The sequence below is a fragment of the Phalacrocorax carbo genome, chromosome 13, assembly GCF_963921805.1.
Source record: "Phalacrocorax carbo chromosome 13, bPhaCar2.1, whole genome shotgun sequence".
Lineage (NCBI taxonomy): Eukaryota > Metazoa > Chordata > Aves > Suliformes > Phalacrocoracidae > Phalacrocorax > Phalacrocorax carbo.
In genome coordinates, this window is record NC_087525.1 from 8,914,904 (window position 1) to 8,938,300 (window position 23,397).

Below are 23,397 nucleotides of genomic sequence, written 5' to 3' on the forward strand. Positions count from 1 at the left end.
TTACGTGACATGTTACAGTAGCTATGTCAGTGTGGAAGGTATTAGAGTAACTACTGAGATGAATCTTTTCTGCTTTAGATAATTGTTTCTGTTGTTCAAGGGCATTTCCATTGATAGAGCTCAGCAGAAAAATGTGAAAATCTAAAATAAAATAAAAAGCCTGGTTCAAGTCCCAAACTAAAATTTATATGTAATGTTCTCCTCAGACAGAAATTTGAATTCTGGTGACATTTCTGAACATCTCTACAGCTAAACCAAATTAGTGACTGCCTGTATGTGCGTCTACAGGCTGCTGGAGTGCAAAAGGGCTTCTCCTACATGCTTGGGCTCCTCACATTTGGCGCTGGTTGTGACACGGTTCCTTACAGGACAAGCCTCACATTTGTTGCAGTAGCTCTCATGTAATGGATGGTTCAGGGTGCCCCTAATCAGCCTTCGATTTTATGAATTCAGAAACCGTTTCAGGAAAGCAGACATGTTGTTAACTCTGCATTAATCACTGAGCTGTGAAAAATTACTTTTAAAAGAGGGTATCTTTTAGCTGCTGACATATGTGATAGAAAGAAACCCCCATAAAACTGTGTTTTTATGAAGTGCCATGAAGTGTTCTCAGTTGGTAGTGCTGTAAACATGGGCAAGAGCAAACCAGTGCTTTAAAATTGGCTTGTCCTGCTGCGCTGATTCACCAACCATGTCCAGGACATCCGGTAACAGTGAGAGCTTCCATGGGCTGCCCAGCATTTCTCTTCCGCTACTAACATCCAGCTCCATCTTCCACTTTGGCACGTTTATACCTGCTCTAACAAGAACTATAATTTTGTCTTAAACTGGATAAAAACCAGGTGGACTAGATTAGTCAGGTTGTTTTTGTTGCCTTTATGTCTGTGATTTTCAGTCTGGAGAGCAGGTTATCTTTTCCAATCTTTATCTGTAAGTGCTGTAGACACTTGTTCATTAATAGGTGGATTTGAGCTCCCCCCCCCCCCCCCCGCCCAGTTCAATCTTATTAGTCAACTGTTAGTGGATGTTGATTACCATTGTTTTTTCTGGCTTGGGTAAGGTTTAGGAGTTAGCCTGTATTTTTTCCTTTATCAATATCAATAACCCAAGTCTTCTTAAGTTTCCTCTTCCAAAAAAAAAAAAAAAGTTGATGCATTTTCTAACTTGCATCAGAATTGATTCTTTTGGTGATGTTATATTCTCAGCTGTTACTGTATTTTCCTGAAAATAGTGAAAATAAGTAAGGTGGCGCTAAGTTTTCGTCTGTGATTTCAGTCTGATCTTTTAACACCTATTACTGTTTGGCACGCCATTAAAAGTAGAAAGCCACACTTGTGTGTTAGCATTTGTAGCTGTACCTTAATAACAAATGGTGACTCCTATAAATATCATCTATAGCAGTACCTTAGAGGCAAGTGGTGACCCCTATAAATATTTGATCAGTTATAAGACTTGTCAGATGACTCGTTACACATGATAATCCTAGAAGAATTTTTGCATGCTGTGGAAGGGCTGCCAGGTATGTTTTTAATTCCTGTGTTGGCATTGAGAAACATTTCTGCACTGCAATCTAAATGTCATATTGGGAACAACTGCATTTTACTCTGAAATAAAATTTTTGCTTGTGTTATTTTTGGTAATATGTAGAAGCTAACCACATTATGTTGGTGCAGTATCATATTCCTGTATGAAGGCTTTAACTTCTTTCTTTCTGCAAGCTTCAACTCTGTCATGCTCATTTCTTTCTTTCTGAAACTATGCTATTTATGATTTTGTTTTTTAGAAAGTCTGAAAGGATGCAACTATAGGAAAGCTGTGTGGATTTATACTAGCTCTTAAGGATGGTGTTGCACCTCCCCCCACCCCTTTCTGTTCAGAGCCTCTTGATTGGAATTTGTTCTGCTTGAGGTAATTCCTTGTGGCTTAAGGCATCTGCCTGGTAGCTACAGGAAACCGGTGCTACTGCAACAGGTGATGGGATTTTGAAGGGGAATGTTTTAGGAGTTTTTGTGAATCTACTGCATGTGCATCAGTTCTGGGTGTTTCTAGAGATATAGCTTAAGATATCATGGACACCAGCTTTATAAAATTTCAACAAAAAGTCTGTTGTACTTCATTGATTAATATAAGTGATGTAGGTATCTGGTTTGGAGGTTTTGCTCATTCTCAAGCTCAGTATCTCCCCTTCCCCTGAAATGGGGCTTGGGAGAAAGGGAGGGGATGATAGGGGGGGTTTCAGGGGAATAATGTGATCATGGCAAGTAGGATGAGGGAAGTTTAGCAATGGACTTCATACAAATGAAGTGAGACAGAAACCAGAGAGTATTTCTCCAAAATGGATGTGGGACTGAACAGTGATACTTGGAATAGTAAGAAAGTTTGGGATTTAGGACTCATCATGGAAGGATAAAGGATAAGGGTATCGCCTTGATGCTGGGGAAAGAAAGAGTTGCCTCTGCTATATCCCTGAATGTGAGGCTGGTTGTTAAGGTTGGTGAGTGGGGAGCAAGTGGTTGGTAGTGGCTGTGGCCAGTTTACATGGAACACCGGGATGTGTCTAGGGAGTGAGCGAGGCAGCTGTGAAGGTGTGTGCTCTGCCCTTGCAGGCGAGGGCTCTGATCTCAGGTTTATTCTCGGTCAGAAAGACCCGACTGGTGGCATTCACCAAAATTCATCTAGTCCTGCAATCATTTCTTTGTATCTTTATGTGAGATATCAGAAGTGGGCCTGAATGAAGGCCTCGTGAGGCATGCTGGATGGTCAGAGACAAATCACGAGGAAGCAAAATGTAACCTTCCGCTGAATGGGGTGTAGCCAGTTTTTAAGAAAATAGTGTGAATATGTTTGGCCTTTGCTTTATCTGTGTTGATTAATCTGCCTTAACCCTTGTCTTAAGAGGTAGACTTGGTAAAATCAATGCCAAAAGGTAAGCTGTGCCTTCCTGTAGCAAGGATATCCTTGCAGCCTTCTCCAGGAGAGAGGGTCAATGGCTCTACTGAGGGCTGGGTGGCAAAAGCCAAAGAGGGGCTGTCCTGAATCACTGCATACCTAAAGAGCTTTGGCAATTGTCATTGTCTTATTTGGCACTGCTGCTGTGAAACCTTTGGAATTTGTTGGCAATTAATCTTTCACAGATAGAGAGTGACATGCCTTGTTTAATTCTGTATCCTTTCAAAGTACTTTTCAAGTACTACCAAGTAATTGTACGTAGCAGTTGAATGGAAGTATAAGTAACTGTGTTCCTTATGCTGCTATATTTTTAACAATATTGCTGATGTTATAGAAATACAACCAGACTTCGGCATGATAATACATTTTTAAATATGCTGTCTATGTGCAGATTGTGTCAATGATTAGGTATTTCATGTTCTTAGTGCTTTTTAAAAATATATCACTATGTTCAGTATATCACCAAACTTATCACTATTAACAGGAAAACTGAAATATAACCAGGCAGCAAACTAGAAGTCTGGTGTGGGTTTGTTCTTTATATACTTGTTTCATTACACTGAGTTCAATTCAAAGATCATGTCATTCTCCACAGTTTGAAATCTGTTAGCATATTTCTGGATACTCACAAGAAATATCTTATGAGAAAGAGAGATGCAGAAAAGTGATTCATCATGGAGGTTTAACTATACTGCAGAGAGGCACCAGTAACACCCGCAGTAATGAGTTGCAGAAGTGATAGAGGCAGTTTATCATATTTCAGACATATACAGTTTGTATGTGTGGATATACATGCACACACAAACAATGTCTGTATATATAGACACATATGTAAACAATGTCTTAAAATGCATTTTCAGAAATACCACATGTATACATTCACATGTATATACATGAAAACATGTTGTAAACCATCGCTAACTTAACCAACCTAAGCAAATCCCCAATACTGGCATTGAGTACCAGGCTGTGGTTTTATCCTTCAGGCCGCAAGCTGCAGCTGCACCTGCAGGGGAGACTCCCTTGCATGTGCGTGTGAAAGCCTGGAACTGTGCAGCAGCGGAGCTGGAGCCAGCACAGTGCTTCATGGGTCTTCTGCAGCTGCTCTGTGTAGCCTTGCAGCTTTGGTGAGAGCTTTCTCCCAGGAAAGGCTGGTGACATCACGCACTGGTGCTAAGCTGTCAAAAAGAGGTTTGATGCCATCTGCCAAGCCATAAGAAACCAACAAACCATTCCTAGTTTTATGTAGTATTTACGCAATGCAGTTGTAGGGCTCTTCACAGATGAGTATACATTCTGAATGTGAATTGGTTGTATATATAAAACGCCATTTATTGTTTTTCCTAGATAGTCCACAAGATGGTAGTGCACCAAAATCATGTCTTTGCACATTATGCTGTGTAATAATTTTTTTTAAAAACCTCATTTCAGTTTTCTGGCAATTCAACAAAAAAAATATTGTGGGTTCAGCTAGGTTAAGTAATATATTTTAAAAGTAGATATGCTGGAATTTATCTGGGTAACTCCTATTAATGCTTGTCATGCAGTTAAATACATCATTTCAAAAGGCTCTGTGCATCTGAGATGGATTTCTATTCTCTGCCTTTGGAAGGAAACCTTACGATTAAGAATTAAACTTCAGGCACCTGGTGGGAGTTTGTATAGTTACTGTCTAGTTTCACTTCTCCCCTATTACGCACCATGTGTCAGCACTTTGCTGATCAAACACTTATGTTGACAATCTAATTTTTTATTTGATGTCTTTTAATGCGCATCCAAAATACTAACTTTTGAAAGATTTGTAAAATTCCCTGAAATCAAGATGGGTATGAAAGATTTCATAGGGAATCACTTTGGTAATTTCTGTTAACTGCAGCTTCCACTTGTCAGGGAAACACTGTTGATCATTCTGTGTGCTTAGAGCTTAGTTTCCCAGAAGCCATTGTTCTGGGATGTCAGGATGGGTGTAAACCTCTCTGTTTTCTCTCCTTTTTCTAAATTTCCATTCTTGTGCTGCCTTCAGCCAATTCTGGCTTTCTCATGACTCCTCACTCCACTGGAGTCAATCAGCGTTTGTCACTGGTGTTATGGTTGCGCCCCATCCGTGTTTTTAGCTGCTGTGAGTAATTGTGCTAAACTAGTTTAGTGCAGCTCTCCTGACAGATGCATACATGTGTCACGGCCTGATGAGTATGCTTCAGGTCATCATTAGAAGGAATGAGCCAAATTGGTTTCTTTGCAGTCTGCATCTCTTTGATCTTCAGGATTACAAGAACAGATCATTGTACCTGTTTGCAGGTGGAAAAGGAGTCCTGTGACACCAGGAATGGTGACACGGAGAAGAATTCCTGAATAATTAGAGGTGCAAGTACAGGTGCTCTCAGACTTGGAAGCACCTTTGTCCCTTTCTGGGCCTCTGCTGTGTCTAAGTGGCATTGACTTCTGTCTAACCTGGAGATGGAGAAAAGGAATCCCATCTTACTTATGGAGTTGCCTTCCCCAGCTGTCTTTGATTGTGGGAAAAGCATGGCAGAGGGTGGTGTTGGTGTGAATGGTCCCTGCTCTCAGCTCCCTGGCTGACAGCTTCATTGCTGAGCTGTCAAATTAAGTTGTCCTAAAGCAGCATGTTCTACTGAGCCTTGCTCAGACAGGGATCTGCGAGTGTCCCCCTCTAGGATGCTGCACAGGCATTGCCTGTCTCTCAACAACTTGCCGTTTATCTCAGTTTCTCCAAGCAGCTGAGCTTGCAGTTGTCCCCTGCAACAAGAAGGGGATTTACATGGGTTGGACAGGGCTATACATGCTGTAAGGCAGGCTTTTCCACACCCTTTTTCTTACAGCTAGACATGCAGTGGGAGGCTATGCTCTACAGGCGGTTCAGTGGCCACAGGTTGGCACAAGTTTTTAAGTCTTTGAAGTGTTTGGACTGGAGTTGCAGATTTGGGGAGCTGAACTGTCCTGGTGATCCCAAAGCCTGTGGACATGGTGTGCAAAGGATGTGATAACTACCTGTACTATTACATGAACAAGAATGATGACTTGCCTGGATGTTTATAGTTTTAAAGAAAAGCAGTGGGTTGCTGGTGCATAATGTACAAATGAGACAGTAAAAATAGTTAATAAATACCAGTTTGTATCTCTCTAAATAGGTGATAGCTGGATTAAACGCAAACTTTGTGGATAGGTTTAGCATCAGATGTTGTTGTGAGCTTTTTTCCTTTTTTTTTCTTTTTTTATTTGTTAAATGTTTTTCACTTTGAGAAATCTATTAACCCACATGTTCGGCTACAGCATTTGCCTGCCAAGTCTCGTTTTAAAGTAAAATCAGTTTTTTGAGCAACTGAGGCATAAAATAGTCTTTAATGAAAATAGCAACAGACACTTAACCCTACCCATTCCAGCCAGCTGTCATAATAATGTGAACCATCGAAGTTAAAAGTCACTTTTGATCACAGATATCTTGAAATCGATATTGATAGAAGGGAGTCAGTATGATATGTAATTTTGCTGTATTCTTAGTATGTCTTTTTGAATACTGTATGGTAAAAAACCAGTTTCAGTTTTTTATCAGATGCACTCATAAATTAGACTGAAATCCTTATTTTTTGGTTAACCTGCAGTACCAGCTGGAAATATTTTGTTGATGTAGTTCTTCAGCGACTATGCCCATAGGGCACATTCTGACATGCTCGACTCCCTTTGCTGCCTCCTCTCTCTTCTTACATGGCCTTGACTATTTTCCTATGGCTTTATCTGTGCCAGGTATGACACAACCCCTTTACAGTTGCCAATGTGAACAGCATGTCCTAAAAACAGTGTGATCCAAAAGGGGAAGAAATGTTCTGCTGAGGGCCAGGTTTTGAGCGGCTATGTTGAAACCTAATCTCTGCTCTTACAATGGCTTTGCATGAGCATTTGGTGTGTACCCTTGAAAATTGAGGACTTGTCCTTCTGGGGATCTTCAACTCACTTCTTTTTTTTTTTTAATTTATTTTAAGACCCCCACTGTTCACTTTCTGATCCTAGGAGCTATAGTGTCATCTCCATGACAAACAGGTGACCTGAAAAATCAAATACTCCAGAGGATGGGGTCAAGTGACCTTTTTCGTTATCATTTGCATAGAAGATAGTGTTAGTTACTAGGCTGTCTGCATTTGTTAATGTGTCTGCTGCCTGGGCTTGCACTTGCGCTAAAACTTTATTCCCTGCCAAAGAGAAGATAAGAAATGAGGCTTTATGTTATTCAGAACTAACTTGAGAAAGATTTAAAATATGAGTAAAACGTGACACCATTGTCCTTGCTAGTCCAGATTGGGTGAGTTTGTTTTAATAATAATAAAACAAACAAACAACCTAACCCAAAATATTGCCTTGAAATTCGAGCAAGAGAGAACTGTTTTCATGCACTTCTTACTATGGTGCTCTTTTATGAAGGGAGTTCGTAATCCCAGTGATGTCGATAACTTTATTTCTTGCTTTGATGAAGTGGATACATTCTGAGTTGGATTTATTAATTCCAAATATGGAGCTGAAGTTTGCTGTGTCTTGTGATCCATGATGGCTAGAGTTAGGCTTGTGGAAGGTGTTCATACTGGAGAAGGCAGAAGGGAGGTACCTGGGTTCAGACAGATTCAAGTGTAATTGCAAGGAATGACTTCTCTTTTGTACCTAAGAGAAGACCTAAGGTGTAAGCTTAGCAGTCATCAGGTAGACGCATAAGTGCAGTCAAATCAGGAGGAGTGACTGCATAGAACTGTAACAAAATTAAAAAATAGTTGTTTTTGTAAAGGCTGAAAGTCAGCTGAAACAGTAGTTATTTTGGGTTTGCCTCTTACGTTGATAGAGATGAATTTAAGCGAGGTACGTCCTATCCAGTTATGCTGTGCTATGTTTTTCCAATAATTAGTCTTGGCCCCCTTCTGTTTTCACTTTTTTTCCTCTCTCTTTTTTTTTAACAGTATTGGCATCAGTTAGCTTTGGGTTCTGCAGTTATGAAAAGACAGATCTCAAACCTTAAGAAAACAGCTGGTCAAGAACGCAGAATGTCATTAACACAAAACTTCAGCAACTTACCAAAAGTCTCTGGAAGCAACTCAGAACGATTTTATGCTCAGCCATCGAGAAGTCACATTATTGCAAAGCTAGGGGATCGTTTGTGGAATAGAGGCCAAAGTTTATCACTTGACCTTTTGAAATGTTTAACCCCTGCTCTTTAGACAGGTTGTGCCCTGCTGCCTGTTAAACCAGATCATTGGGAAAAGCCTTTTAAACATTAAGGTGACTTTCCAGCTGGATTGTATTTAACTGATAGTTTTAACAATACAAGCAAGTTCCAGCCCATTACTGAGATGCTGCCAAACCCCTGGATCAGAGAATATCTTGTTGCTCGTGCCTCTGCCAAGATGTTACTAGCTTCTGTTATTTCATTCCCAGAAACTCTAGCTCAGCCTCGTCCTGAAATAAATGAGCATTCATTTGTCTGTTGCTCAGCCTTTCTTCTGTAATGCCATTTGCAGATTACTTCTTTCTCGACTTGGTGGCATTTCTGAGAATAACCTTTTAGGCTTGCTTTGCTTTACTACGTACCAGTCACTTAGATATTACTTAATTGCCCTCAGTAGACTAACTCCTGATTTGTACACCCGTATAGAGAGATCAGAATTGTATCGTTTATGCATAAAAGTATAAGGATTTCCAGCAATTTCATATCCTTTGTGGAGTTTGAATACTACTGGAAATTACATTGCAGTTTTTGGGGAAAAAATGAAATTCAGTCATTTAAATCACAACTGCATAAAGAAGGGGAAGTGTAAACATAAAATTCTTCCTTTCTGGAGGGGAAACTGGGCGACATTAATGGATGTCTTCCTTCATATCGTACATCTCAGTATTTGAACAGAGCCTTGGTGTTTTTGATTTCTTCTTTGTTTAGTACCAACACCTTAGAACATGCAGGTACTTCCTTAATGTGTCTGCTTACATCCAATAGTAAAGGTAAATAACATTAGGAATAATTTGGAACAGAACAGAAAATGAAACAAAATTATATTCCTTAATTTGCAATGTTCTTGCATTGAGGAAATTCTGTTGCTCTGTCACCCCGTATGTCCTCACCAAAAAAATGTGAAATGAGAATAGATGAAAAGAATGGCAAAAGAATCACTTCTTGCATGAGGGGAAATTAAATAGAGTAGGTCTCTACATCTTGGAGAGGAATGAATATAGGGGAATATGATAAAGGTGAATAAAATCATGCCTGATGGGGAGAAGATGAGCAAGGAACAAATCATTGGTGTTTTTATACAATATAAAGGAAATACTGTTTCCATGTGCAAGGTAGAGTTAAATTGTGGATCCTACTGCTGTACAGTTATGAATGCAGGAAGTACCTGTGGTTCCAAAAGCCATTTCTGTGTCCAGACTTACTTGCCTACTTAATTTCTTTATAGTTGTGTCTGTCATTTTGGATCCAACAAATGTCAATTCATGCAAATCTTCATAACCATAGGCCTTGAAAATGCTTGTCAGACACCTGAGCCAAAGCTCTGCATCAACATTAGGCTTCCTTTCCATGGAAAGGGCTGGAGTTGCCATCCCTTCTAGACAAATGGACAATAAAATAGGAGTACCTGGTTTCTTATGCCCATAATGGTCCTACTCAATTTTTCCTGCAAAACTCCCATGGGATGCTAGAGAAGTTTGTCTTTATTATCTCTAGTTGTAATCTTAGAGCTGCCAGGTGGCAGCAAGTATACCCAGGTATCTTTTCTGATTTACTGCTTCTCCAACCCTGGTTTTGCATGATCTTTGCCAGTAAACAAACAAACAAAAAAACCCCAAAAACCAACCAAACAAAAAACCCATCATCAAGCCCAAACTCTGTTTGCCTTTAATGTAGCTTATACTCGTCCTGAAGCTAGGTAAAAATGGACCAAAGGTCATTTTCAGAGGGGTGAAGTCCTGTTCAAAGTCCCTAAGTGTAGTGTTGATTCTTGACAAGGCCTTTCTAAAGACCAGGACACACTAGGTACAGGCACGTAGGTGATACTTAAACCATTTGAACATGGCTGCAGTTTCCTTTCTTGGAAAGGAAATTTAGACAAAAGTGCTAGCTAGCTATTTCTTGCTCTCCTTTGATTTAAAAGTCTAGATTTTGCACAAAGGGATAGCACAAGGCTCAAAAATTGCCTCTTATAAAACCATCTGCTGTGAGTGAGCATGATGTTTAGCCAAATCTTTTTTTCTCTGTGATGTTGATACTGGTAATTGTCCAAATTTCTAAATGGTTCTCCAAAACTAATTCTTTTACTCACCAGATTTTTGCATAGCGTTATCAAAAACTGCCCAGAGAAGCATGCTTTAGGAGATTCCCCCCCACCCCAGTGAATTACTTTAAATGCTAACAAATATGAAAGAAACAAAAGTATTTTACCACTTCGGAAATGAAAGTTCCAGAGAATTCTAGGTTTATGTTCCTGGATCAAACTGCTGGGATAAAAAGATGTGTCCTCATCTAGTATTTAAAAACCAGCTATGTTCAATAACGTTATCAATGTACTTGGGTGGCTACTCACCACACCTGGGTCTCAGTTTGACGTTTTCCTTAGCAGACCTCGTAACAGTTGATAACAAGGGTGAAGAGCATCTTTGATTTGTGCACCTCACTGTGCAACTTTAAAGATTCTTTAGGTATTGCTATAGGATACCTTTGCACAATGGGGTCTCTTGTATATGTTGGGGTTTTTTTTTAAATACAAGTTTTAATCAGAACTTCTTAAAATGTGTTTTATGTCAAAACAACACATAGAGAAGGATCACAAGAAGCACTGTAGAAGGCTATCCTTATTTTCTTCTTCTGGGTCAGAGAGAGATATCTTGCTCGTTCTGACGGATAAAATCTTCCTTTGTTTCACTTAAATGCACTTGCTGCTGATGAACTTAAAGGCAGCGATCATCTGTGTTTCCACAACTTCCATTTGGAGAGCAGCAGAAGAAGGAAAGAGTGCCTTTTGTAGGTAGGGTTGTTTTTTTTAAATCAGGTGCTTCATGTGATCTGATAATATTGACTGTATTGATAACTTGGAGAGATTGCATTATCCTGACTCTCCATAGGTTTTGACTTCAAAATCCCCTTTGGGCCTTTCCAGTTTGGCCACATGTAAGTTACTTTTCATACTCGGGGCTGGTAAAGTGGAAAATAGAGGTTGCCCCACTGAGAGAATAAAGATCTCTTCAAAAACCTGCTAACGGAGGGAGACTGTTGAGGGCTGCAGCCTGACTTGCTGTGGTCTTTGCTGGATGTCCTGAAGGTTACCCAAGCAAGAAATTGAAAATTCATCTTCCTGTTTTGGTATTACTGGGCTAATTAATTGAAAATAAAACAAGATTTAAAAAATGCAGAGAGCCATTATTCTACAAATAGGGCCCTAATCTTCTTGTCACTGTGCTTAGGTGGTGGTGAAGTATTCAACTACAGAGGAAAACTTCTTTCTACTGTTTTAACAAAATATCTATGGTTTTCTGTGATGTCCTTTCTTTTCAGTTTGTGTGTGAGTGTGTTTACTTGAACTCTTGTTTCCCAAGGAAATGAAGGTTTACACGATTTTAAAACCACATTTTGAGAGCCCCAGGGAAAGTGAGGAGGACTGGATGCTACGGTGGCTTAGTGATGTGGGAAAGAAGCTGGCAGTGTGGTGAGGGGCGGGCAAACTGGCAACCGGGGAAGGGCTGGAAGGGACTGGCAGGGCACCTGTGGCAGTAGCCTAAAAGAAGTGGTGGGGACCTGAAGTTGTTGAGCAAGGACTAAAGTGGAAGCGTATGATTCAAATGTGATGTGGAAAATCAGCCCTAATCAGGTCTGCTTTTCAGGGAGCAGCTTCTTCAATTTTGAAAAATGATGTGGGATTTTGGAGAGTGTACCTGTAGTACGCATGGAATGAATGAACATGCCCATGCAACTGAACGTATTCATATAGTAATGGTTTGGGTTTTTTAAAGGATAAAAGTGTGTCCTTTGGAATGGCTTCTATTTATATCCTTCATGTACTGGCAGGCCTGCCCATACTCCAGACAGCACCACAACAAACTGCCAGAAAGCTTTTTTCTTTTTCTTTTTTTTGTAGACAGGCAGCAGTAGCCAGCCTTTGTCAGGGAGGTCAGGCTCCAGCGCCGGCTCCAGCAGCATTCCAGGAACTGGTGCTGTGGCTGGCGGCTGACCTTGTGGCAGCTATTCTCTTCTGCAGTAAGACTGTGCCTTCTGAGACTTCACATGCTGTAAAAACTGAAAAGAATATACACGCTTTTGTAAAGTTTTGGAGGGCGACACTGAGCATCCAGCGCTTAAAGGAGGTGCGAATGTGGCTGGAGGAGGCTGTAGGGTGGAAATCCAGCTGGCAGTAGTCCACGGCCTTCCCTGACACCAGTTAGTGCTGATGAAAAATCTTGCCTGGTGCTTTTAAGGTGTTGCAAATTAAAGTGCTTTCTCTCTCCCTTGGCCCATCCTTGTGTGTGAACTCAGTCGCTACATCACTAAATACACAAAAACCTTACTAAGGCAAAAAGAGAGATGCTTCAATTAAGTGGGTATGCTGTTTGTAATACATTTATCATGCAGACAGTAGTTTCCACCCCGTTTTAGAAGAGACAAAGACAGACCACGTGTCGGTATGTAGGGTGAATATACTGCAACATGGGTGCTCTTCCTGCAGATCCATCAGGAACGGAAAACTGTCATCTGTCCTTTTTTGTACATTGGATTTTGCCTTGGATGACGATGTTGGAACAAAGGTGAACGCTCGCTTCCTTTTGTCTGAGTTTACACGCTTAACCAGACCTATGGCTGGCGTTAATTTTCACTGCTCTGTTAAACTAGAGAAAACCAATGTAACTACACTCAAATATAGATGGCTCCAAGCCTCTGGTAAGATAGGAGGGAGAGGGAAGAGGAGGCAAAAGGCATGTTCTATGCCCGGGTCCCAGTGCAGAATACACTGAGTTGCCGCTTTTGTGAAGCGGAAAGTAGGTGGAAAAAGTGAGCTACAGAAAATAAAGTCACATCTCCATTTTTATTTTGTTTATGAAGTGCACACTGCTAGTTTTCATTACTGCTGATAACTTTACTATTTGTTTTTAATTAGCGGTGTAATGGCAAGCATCTTCAAAACAATAGGAACTGCAGTCTATGCTTTTCTGTCTACAAACAAAGTCTAGAGGTTTTGTGGTTTAAAAGCGAAGGCATGAAGAATAACAAGATTACACCCTGCCTGCATTAACAGCCAAAGGTTGAAGTTGCAGAGCAGGATTTTCTTAAAATGCAAAGACTGAGGATGCCTTGCTGTGGGTATAAAAGTACCAGCAGCATTTTGGATCTTTGAGTGCAATGGTGAGATCATGGTTTTCATGAAGTCTATTATCATGATGAGACAATTATTCAGCCTACGCACTGGAGGCCTATGTGAACTAGCTGATTCTGATTAGTACTTCTTTTTTTTTTTGACTGAATAGTATGTAAATTGTTCATTTACTGTTCACAAACACACAGTTCTTGCAATGCAGTCCAAAACTTGTTTTTCATTATCACTGTATCTGCAGCCTCTGCCAAATTATACAGCTACTCAAACCTCATTTGTAATGGATTGTGGCCTCTGTAACTTGCTCGTTGGCTAGCCTGTCTTCATGCAGCCTGCAGATACCCTTCAGAATATATACTCTAATTCTAGAAAGCAGCTCTAAGGCTACGAATTAAACTTCAAATTTTTTTCTGCTTTTATAAGCTATGTATTATATATTTAGAAGAAACATGTTATTAACTACTCTGGTATCTCTAAACAGCAGTTTAGAGATTTTATATTTTAGAAATTTTATATAGTGCTTTTGCAATTTAACACCAAAAATGTTGCTATCTCTGTAAAGAGTCCATATAAAATTACAATTTTGTGTGTGTGGTAGAACAGAACATCTTGTTGTGGAAAAAAAAAGTGGGGCCTAGGACTTGTACTCACAGAAGTAATCAAAACGTGATGATAAAGTAAGAGATGGAAAAAGCCTATTAGATCATCTTAGCCATTATCTCGACAATGCACAATGCAGAATTGTTCTTTACAATTCTTTTCTGTACTTTCTAGCACAGTTTTGAATGGACAAGTAATGGGCTTCCGCCATTTTCTTTGGAGTAGAATTCTGTAATGTGCCTGTAATTTAGAGCAGACTTTTCAGCATATTGTATATTTCTGCATAGTTTATTGTCTTTAATTTCTCTTAATTTTTAAACCCATGAACTAATTGTAGATTTTACTTTTTATTCTATTTTAGATACACTAAGTAATACATTTTATAAGATTTTTCAAACTCACGAATAATTCAGACATCACTTTTCTCTTTTGATTTGGATCTTCATTTGGAGCTCTGGTTTCTGCAGCAAATGCTTCTGATAATGCGAAGCATGCTAATGGTCATAGATTTTTACATTAGAAACTGAAAATATATTTCTAACTGTCCAACCTTATTAAAGCATACAACACTGAAATCAATAAAATAGTTTTGTGCTGTCACAGTAAGGTTGAATTAAGAACAACAGACTTTTGGAAGCTGGGGTGTCCGTGGTCCTCTTGGTACGGTGGTCACGGGATGGCCAGAAGTGTCACCAACATAAATATTGCCAAATGGATCTGAATATGTGTTTTAGAAGGGAAAAGCTTTAAAGTTTTTATCTGGTCATAGTTAGAATTTTATATGGTAAAGATTTTGGTCTGTGAATGGCCAGACAACTAGACTTGTAAATATCTGGTATGTAGTTCCTTCAGATTTCTAGTCTGGCAAGTGGGCAGGGAGACAGGAGTTTCCAGTTCCTTCATTTAATAATGTTGTTGGTATTATTATGTTTTAGACAACTGCTTACACATTAGTCTTCTAATGCTCACTTATGTATTAAGTTGCATTAGGTAGATCACGCGTTTATCTTGGACGCAGGGTTTTGGTGAATTCCGAGCGCTGTTTAGGGGGCTACCTGAGCCACAAGACACAGACTCAAGCCTGCTTTCATGATTTTGTTTTTTAAAAGTACAGGTGGTATTATCGATTTCCCAGCTCTGGAACCATTTTGATAGTGTTCAGCACTTGCTTTCTGCAAAGGAGCTATGCATGCATATGTTCTTGCTTTTGTAGCGTCCTGCTGACTTTCATGAGCCTCTGGAGTAGTGTGGGTTCTCTGTCTTTCCTAAAGGTCAATGATCAAGTTGCCGAGTCTCTCGCATTCTGTTGCAGAGCTTCATTATACTTATTGTTAAAAATTTTCATAGTAACTTACCCAAATCTGTGTTGCAGCAATTTAAACTTCTTACTCCTATTACTATCCATAGTAATAGTGGAGAACAGACTATTTCCTTCTGTGTTTTGGCAGGCTTTGATGGACTTAAGGACTGTTGCCATGTTCCATTAGTCATCTTTTCTTTCAGCTAAATGAGGTTGTGTTTTACAGACTTCTGATTGCTCTTGTTGCTTTCCAAATATTCATATCTTTCTGGAAACAGAATAGCACAAGTCAGTCACAGTCTACCTGCAGCTTTGCAAATGCTAAATAGAAGAGAAAGATTGTTTTATTGTGTGGGCTATACTTCTGCACCCTACTGTGCTGTTCGTCTTCTGTCCCATGTTGAATGGCAATGTTTTATAGTCTCCAGACCCTGCTGAAGAAGTCTTAGCTATTTGCTCCCTGGCCTGTCCAACTGGTTTTTCTCCTCCTTACCATTCTCACTGAAGTTCACCTGTTTTAGTTTGGCTGTTTTTTTTTTTTTTTCCCCCTGAACCATTCCTCTGGTTTTACGTACCAGTTTCATTTAAAATTTCTCTCTTTAACATGCATACACTTCTTGTAGTTTCCTGTTGTCTGCATTGGTAACAAACTTCCTTTTCTATTGCCCAAGTCATTAATGGAAACACTGGCAAGAACCAAAGCCAGGACAGACTCTCGGAGAACATCCATCCAGTTTGACAATGAATGATAATATCTCATTCCCGAGTTCAGTTACCAGATCCTTCTGGGATTAATCTAACAATCTTTTCATCAGTATGTGTCCCTTACCTTGCTTATGAGAATGTCAGGTACAAGTATTGCTTTTCTCCTGTCTTCAAAACCTGTCACCCTTTCATGAAACAAAATGAAATTAATTTTATACAGTTTCCTCTTGACAAATCCAGATTTATTGCACGCCATTCCATTACCTTCTGGGTGATGACAAATTCTTTGAGACGGGAGTTTTCTAGGAATGGGAGTTAACTGGACCAGTGTAAAATTTTATTTATTTATAGGGTAACAATTCTTATATGTTTTCTTATCTTCTGCTCTTTGTAGTATTGATTATTTAAAGTTTAGGTTTATCAAATGTTTTAGGTAGAACTTGTTCTATCTTTAGAAGAGGAACCAATGCATTTATCGCTGAATAGAACTTCCATGAAACTTTCCTCCTTCCCAGGCCCTCCACAAATTACTTTAAAATAAAACAAAACACAAGAAAAGAAGGAAAAAAAGATTTTAAAAGCACCGTTAGATCTTATGCAGGTTTGTATCCAATCACATGGGTTTGCCTGGGTTTTTTGTGGGGGGTGGGGGGCGGGGGGGAAGTGGGGGGAGGAGGCAGGCAAATGAGCAAGATTGCAGTGCTGACTGGTATTTGTCTTTGCTAAGTGTGTGTGTGAATATGAATGTCCAAAGCCATTTATTACTACCCATAGATTCAGAGAAGCGTTCAGCAATGTTTTGTGAAGAACAGTGATTTCAGAGTTAACGCAATAAATTCTTCACATCTCCAGCTGACAACTTTTTCCTAGAAATTTAGTGCCTGAAATAGGACACAGTGTTCCAGCTGAGACCCAAGCAAAGCTGTGGAGGAGAGACATTCCTTTCCTATGTCTTCAAGGCTGTTACTTCTGTTTTTACATCCCTGGCATGATATTTGCCTTCTGTTAACTTATGTTCAGTTTGTCATACAATACAAACAGACCAACTCCCCCTCCAACCTCATAATCTCCAGTTTGCAGTTACCCCTCTCTAAAGCAGGAGTAATACATTCCTCCTCACCCCTCTATACTGTGTATTTAGCTTACAAACAGATCAGGGCAGGAACTGCCTCTTACTATGTCGTTCCGAACAGGGTACTAATATTACCTGGGTTTTCAGGCACCACATCAATGCACCTGTTCTGTGATAATTATTTTACAAGAAAGAGGTTTTTTCATATGCTAGCTGGCTCTTGCCAGGCCAAGAAAGAACTTGGGCTCCTGTGCACGTTAATAGCGTTATATGAAATTTATGCATAAACAATATTTCTGAATTTTTGTAGTGGCAGTGAATTTTTTTTGCTTTTGACCAGTCTCTGCTAGTTATCTTTCTTGCTCCAAGGGTTTGTTCTAGCAGGATTTTAGCACTGAAATTCTAACAGCTGGACTTCCTTTTTTCCCCCCAATAAAATTTAAATTGCTGTTTCTAAAATGACCTTGAAGGATCTTTGATATTGGTTGTTATTTTCAGAAAACTGAGGATTTTCATATGCCATTGTTTTAAGTGTAAACTTGTAGCTTTTATGACTGGTATATGAATTTACATATGGAAAATGAGAAAAAGTCACCTGAAAAATATGCATTTGATAATCTTCTGCTTCTTGTCATTGATTGTTAATGATTCTGCTTTTTACATTTTTGCTACAGAAGTCAAGTCACTGCTGCACAGAGCGTGCAGAACACTTACAGTGCGGAAACCTTACATGGGCAGCATGTTGAGATTTTAATGATTCCCTGACTTAATTATGGAGAGGATCCTTTGGGAATGAGACAAAGATGGTCATTTGAACATAGGAAAAGGAATAATGCATAATTAAGGAGTCTAATTAAATGAGTTTCTTATGCTGGAGTGGATTGGGGATTTATCTTTTTTTTGCTTTTGTATTTTAATTTTAAACGTTGCCTTAAAACTTAATAAATCATGTGTATATTGGTAGGAACTAGGGTCTTCACTGAGAATTCTGCACTTAATTTTGCTAAGTGGCAAGACTGCAGTTAGAGTCAGTGTTAGTAAATATGTCCTCTGTACTTGTGGAGGGAGCCTAGGTCCAGCACGCAAGTGTTAAACTGAACAGGGAAGGAACTGAAACTGCAGCTCTCTTTGGCTCACACGTACCCCTTTTCCTTGTCATAGGAATGTTGCATTTTAGGAGCAGATTTTTTTTTTGCATATGCAAGTAGTTCAGAGAAATTAAGAATGAAAAATACCTACCATACAAAACATGTCAAGGAACCAGTTTTCTTCCTCTCTTGTACTTTCTGTATTTTTGTACCACAGAAGTTCAACAAAAAATGGGAAACACAACTGGGAAATGCTGGAAACTTCAAAGAATGCCTTTCTTGTGACCTTTGCAGATGGGTCCTTTGTTATATGTATTCAGCAACTTCTTATTTCAAAATAAAACAACAAGTAAGCTGCTCTTGATGTGCAGAGCTTGGCAAGAGGAAATATACGGGCACCGGGTCACTTAGTGCAGCTCCCTGCTGTCGAAGGTGGGTGGGGTAAATAACCCGTTTCATTAGGCAATCAGGCACTGTCTTTGCCCAAAGTTATACATATTTTTCCTTTTGTGGCTGTGTCATGGTAGGGAAGGAAAAATAATATTTTCATGGTCACAGTATCTTCCTAAGGCAAAGGGGGCTTACTAGCCCTGGATACACATTGTGCAAGGATTTACGTGGAAGGTCACTTAGTCAAAATTTGGTTTAGCCTAAAGTACGTATTTTCAACTGAAACCTAACAAAAATCAAAGGATGCTTAATAAAGGGCACTGGAAAATGATCTATTAATTACAGGCAAAGGTTGCATCTATTTGTGACTGTTGGTCCCATCCCACTCTTTGTTTGGCAGCTTCATTTCCTTAAACAGATTCACTTATTGACACCTTTGCAGGTATCGCAGTTCTGCAGTGGTATGGCTTTTTATATGGCTTTTATTATGACAAGACTGCTACTGCTCCAGAAAAGGGACAGCAGGTGGGGACTTGGTGCCAAGTAGCTTGAAATACTGCAAAGATATTTCCTGCTGCTGTTTTGGGTTAATTTTAAACCACTATGAGGTGGGGCATTTTCCATCTGAGATGAGCAGGGAATAACTCCTCTTGTATCTGTCTGGGGACTGGATGACCTGGCAGAGGTACTTCTGAAAGCCACGCAAGGACCTCCTTGATACCTGCTTGCGTTATGTTGAAGGCAACCCCTCCACAGGCTGTGTTCACTGGATGTGTTAGCAAACTGGCTATTGCTTTCATGTGTTGGAGCAGACGTTAAGAGCGGCAGCAGTGATTAATTGTCCACTCGGGGTGAAGTTTGTAACTGAACCATAAAATCCTGATGAATGGTTTTTGCATTTCGTTTTTGAAGCTCACCAGGAAGGGATAGATCCTCCCATCATATCACAGACAGTGTTCAAGCTATGTGTCTGGGAGTGCAAAAGTGATACAAAGCCTACTTTTGCACTTAATCGTATATGCTGGGATAGCTTTTCCTGGCTGTGCTGGTGTAATTTGCAGAGGCATCTAACAACTCCCAGATCAAAACTCTCAGTTTGGTGCCATTTGGCACCATCCCACTGACCTCCTGGTCCCCCTGTTTTATTGGGGCTTGCACTAGGAGAGCATGGTGGACTAGGCAGAGAGTTACTATGAAACTATGATTTCTGGGGAATGTTAACATACTGAATTTATGGTTTCAGAACATTATTGAGTAGTTCCAAACACGGGTTGAAAAATATGTCACTAACTGTGATCTGGTGTTCTACCTATTAACATGCTTGAAACCAATTTACTACCATTTCATAGGGTGATCTTTCTCAGCATCCCTAGGACACCAATACTCTATATGTGAATTTCAGTCCTGGTTGTAGTCTATTATTTGAATTGCAGGGAAAAATTAGAAAAACCTTTCTAAAAGTGCATGCTTGTATAATTTCAGTGGTTTCCAGTAAATGTAGGTTTTTAGCAATATTATTCTTGGTGGAGGAAGAACAGGAAGAAAGATTTTTGAGTGTTTGCTCAGCAGCAGTTTAGAGATTATGTATTTTACTGTGTTCCTTGCATTGGATACATTTCCTGGGCTCCTCAGCAATTCCATCCACAAACCCACACAAAATCTATCTTCCAATTAGTGTGCCTCTATAAATAAGATAGGCCAGTATCTTTTTCTTAGTTTGTTATGAGTCAGAGATGAAACTCTTTACACCATCTTCACAGAACAGTTAATATTAATTTGTCACTTTTAGCTCCCTTTGTATAGGCTTCAAACAAAATTATCCTGTTTTGAAAGTCAGGGATGATAAACTCTGGGTCCTGGGTACTCTGCAGTCTTCTACAGTCACACTTTCTCCTCTGCTGGTGCATAAGTGCATTGTTTTCCTCTCCCAGTTTGTTTGCACGCATATTTACCATACCCGCGTGGTGGCCTGGGACAGTTGAAGATTTATTGTGCCATTTTCTCTGCCCCTGAGGCCATGGGTTAAATGAGCCTTGAGTCAGCTTTTGAACTGTCCCAATTTACAATGTAAATCTTAAAGGCAAACCAAACTCAGCTGTTTTCTTTAAATGTCATGCCTCAAACTGGAAGTTAGTGACAAATTCGCAGACATGTCATCTTCATACTGGGAGTATGCTGGACTGCAGGAGGTGTAACTTCATCAGTTAAGCCAAACTGTGTCCCTGCATTGAGGAATAGTAATTTTGCACTTAATTCTGTGAGCTTGAATATGATTCCTGCTTTGAGCTTGTTTTAGCTCAGAAAGCAGATGATATGTCTGGAGAGTGCTTAGTGAAAAGCATATTCCATGACTGTTTTCTGTGTGGGCGTTTTAGGGGGGGTTGAGGATTTTTTTAGGGCGGTGTGGTGGTTTGGGGTTTTTTTTACATTCACAGTTGTTACCATTTCTACCTAAATTTTCAGTGAGGGCAGCAGGGTCATTTAAGAAGTAGTAAGCTTCTTGGTAGGACAGTACAAACACCCTTGGCTTCAGATAACTGGCCATTATCACTGCATCCTTGAATTTGTATAATTTTCAGTGCTTTTTTTTTTAAGCTGTTATGCCCTAAAGTAGTCAAACAAGAAATAAAATGCAATTCAATAAAACTCCATTTTTTACAGAATCATAGAATGTCCTGAGTTGGAAGGGACCCACAAGGATCATCAAGTCCAACTCCTGTCCCTGCACAGGACACCCCAAATTCACACCATGTCTCTGAGGGCCGTGTCCAAGTGCTTCTGGAACATCGCCAGGCTGGTGCCGTGATGCCTCCCTGGGGAGCCTGTGCCAGGGCTGCTCCACCCTCTGGGGGAAGGACCTTTTCCTCATACCCAACCCTCCCCTGGCCCATCTCCCTGCCATTCTCTCGGGGCCTGGCGTTGGTCACCAGAGAGCAGAGACCAGCCCTGCCCCTCCTCCTGCCCTCGGGAGGGAGCTGCAGAGCGCCATGAGGGCTGCCCTCGGCCTCCTCTGCTCCAGCTGAACAAACCCAGGGACTCCAGCCGCTCCTCATACGGTTTCCCCTCTAAACCCTTCCCCAACTTCACGGCCCTCCTCTGGACCCTCTCCTGTAGCTTTATACCCTCAATGTCCTGCGGCGCCCAACGCTGCCCACAGCGCTCGGGGTGAGGCCGCCCCAGCGCGGGGCAGAGCGGGACAATCCCCCCCCTCGCCCGGCTGCGATGCAGGGCTTGGTGCCCCCCGGGGCACGGCTGGCCCTCGGGGCTGCCAGGGCACGCTGGGGGCTCGTGTTCAACTTGCCGTCGGCCAGAGCCCCCAGGTCCCTCTGCAGAGCTGCTCCCCAGCCCCTCGTTCCCCAGCCTGTCTGTGCATCCAGGGCTGTCCTGCCCCAGGGGCAAAATCCAGCACTTGCCCTTGTTAAAATTCATATAGTTGTTGATTTCCCAGCTCTCCAGTCTGTCCAGATCCCTCTGCAGGGCCTCTGCGCTCGAGAGTGTCAGCAGCTCCTCCCAGTTTTGTGTCACCAGCGCACTTAATTAATATTCCTTCAAGAATTATACTGTAAGTTCAAAGAAGTTAAGGGGTAAGCATTATAAAAGTGGTCTATAAAATGCGATTTAGACATTTCCCTTCTCTGTGTAGTGCGTGCATCCCTTTGTAACTCTGTCATGTTTCTTCAAAGTTTCTCCGGGATTGTTACTGCCAGAGCAGAATTCTGCTAGAAGAGGCAGGTGGTGGCAGAAACTCAATGCAACGAAACAGAAGGGCAAAACAAGCCTTAACTTTTCTTATTTTCCATCCATTTGCTACTTAGTGACCTCGATTTTCTGCATGTTTGGAGATGGGTCCATCGTGCCCTGACATCAGATGTGTGAAAGGAGATAAATGTAAAAATAGATGCTAAATGAGCTTTTAATCTTGTTTGGTTTTGAGACATAAGGCCTGCTAGTCTAATGTGTGAGTGGACGAATCTTATGAGACTCCTTTGAAGGGTTCTTTTATGAGTTAACTAAGTTTCACGTAGCATTTTTAATTTTTTTTAATCTGAACTCTTATTTCTTCTGCTTAGCCTTCTCCCAAAGTGTTTTTTTTTTTTTCCATGAATTGGTAAATTGATATTGACCTTATTTCTAGTACGTCTTGTTCTTCTTTCTTCTCTTCTCACTTCCACTGCTTTTCTTAACAAAATCATCCAGAGCAGGGCTATAGCAGCAGAAAGATAGACACCCTTTTCCCCTTTTATCATTTGTTCTGTATCAGATAACATGGAAATTAAGTATTTAAGAGTAACCTAACAAGAATTGGCTTTATTTTTCTTCATGTGTTTTCCTTTCCTTTGCTCTCTGCTCTTTCTAGTCTACCTATAATGCTTCTTTTCATCTTTGGGGAAGTGTAAACAAACTTTATTTACTAGTAAGAGTTGTCATAGTGACCTTCTAGCACTGTGTGTCATTATAAGTGTTTTTTAATCCACAGTGGTCTTAGTGTAAATATTGAATGTTTCTATGGTGTTCCATCTTCCCTAGGAGAGCTCAGATTTTCACAGATCTGTTTTTTGACATATTCTTAGAAAACCAATATTCCCATGACTCTTTTTTTTTTCCTTGTGCTTCATAATTATTTAAAATAAAAGTAACAGTGACGGTACCATCTTTGCTCTATAAGCTGAAGACTGATAAATTAACTCAAATTAACTCCAATGATTACATCACAAAGACTTTTTCCCTCCTATAACTTCTTGTGCTTTTTCAAGACCTGTCTCAATGTTGTGTGCTAATGCCGTTTTGCAGTCTCTCTTGAATCTAGTTTTAACAGTGGGACTAGCAGCTTAACCAAATGATACACTTCACTTTCAAGTTGCTAAAATCACTTTCTAGCCATTATAATGACTTTGTGAGTAGATGAAGCTAAGCAGACATTATCCTTGTGCTAACAGAAAGTGT

The 23,397-nt window shown here is 40.3% G+C and overlaps 1 protein-coding gene across 1 annotated transcript in view; it reads left to right on the plus strand.

Annotated features, from left to right (window-relative positions):
- Window positions 1-23,397, plus strand: part of ANK3 (ankyrin 3) — a 375,046-nt gene that overhangs the window by 140,228 nt on the left and 211,421 nt on the right. The window lies entirely within an intron of this gene.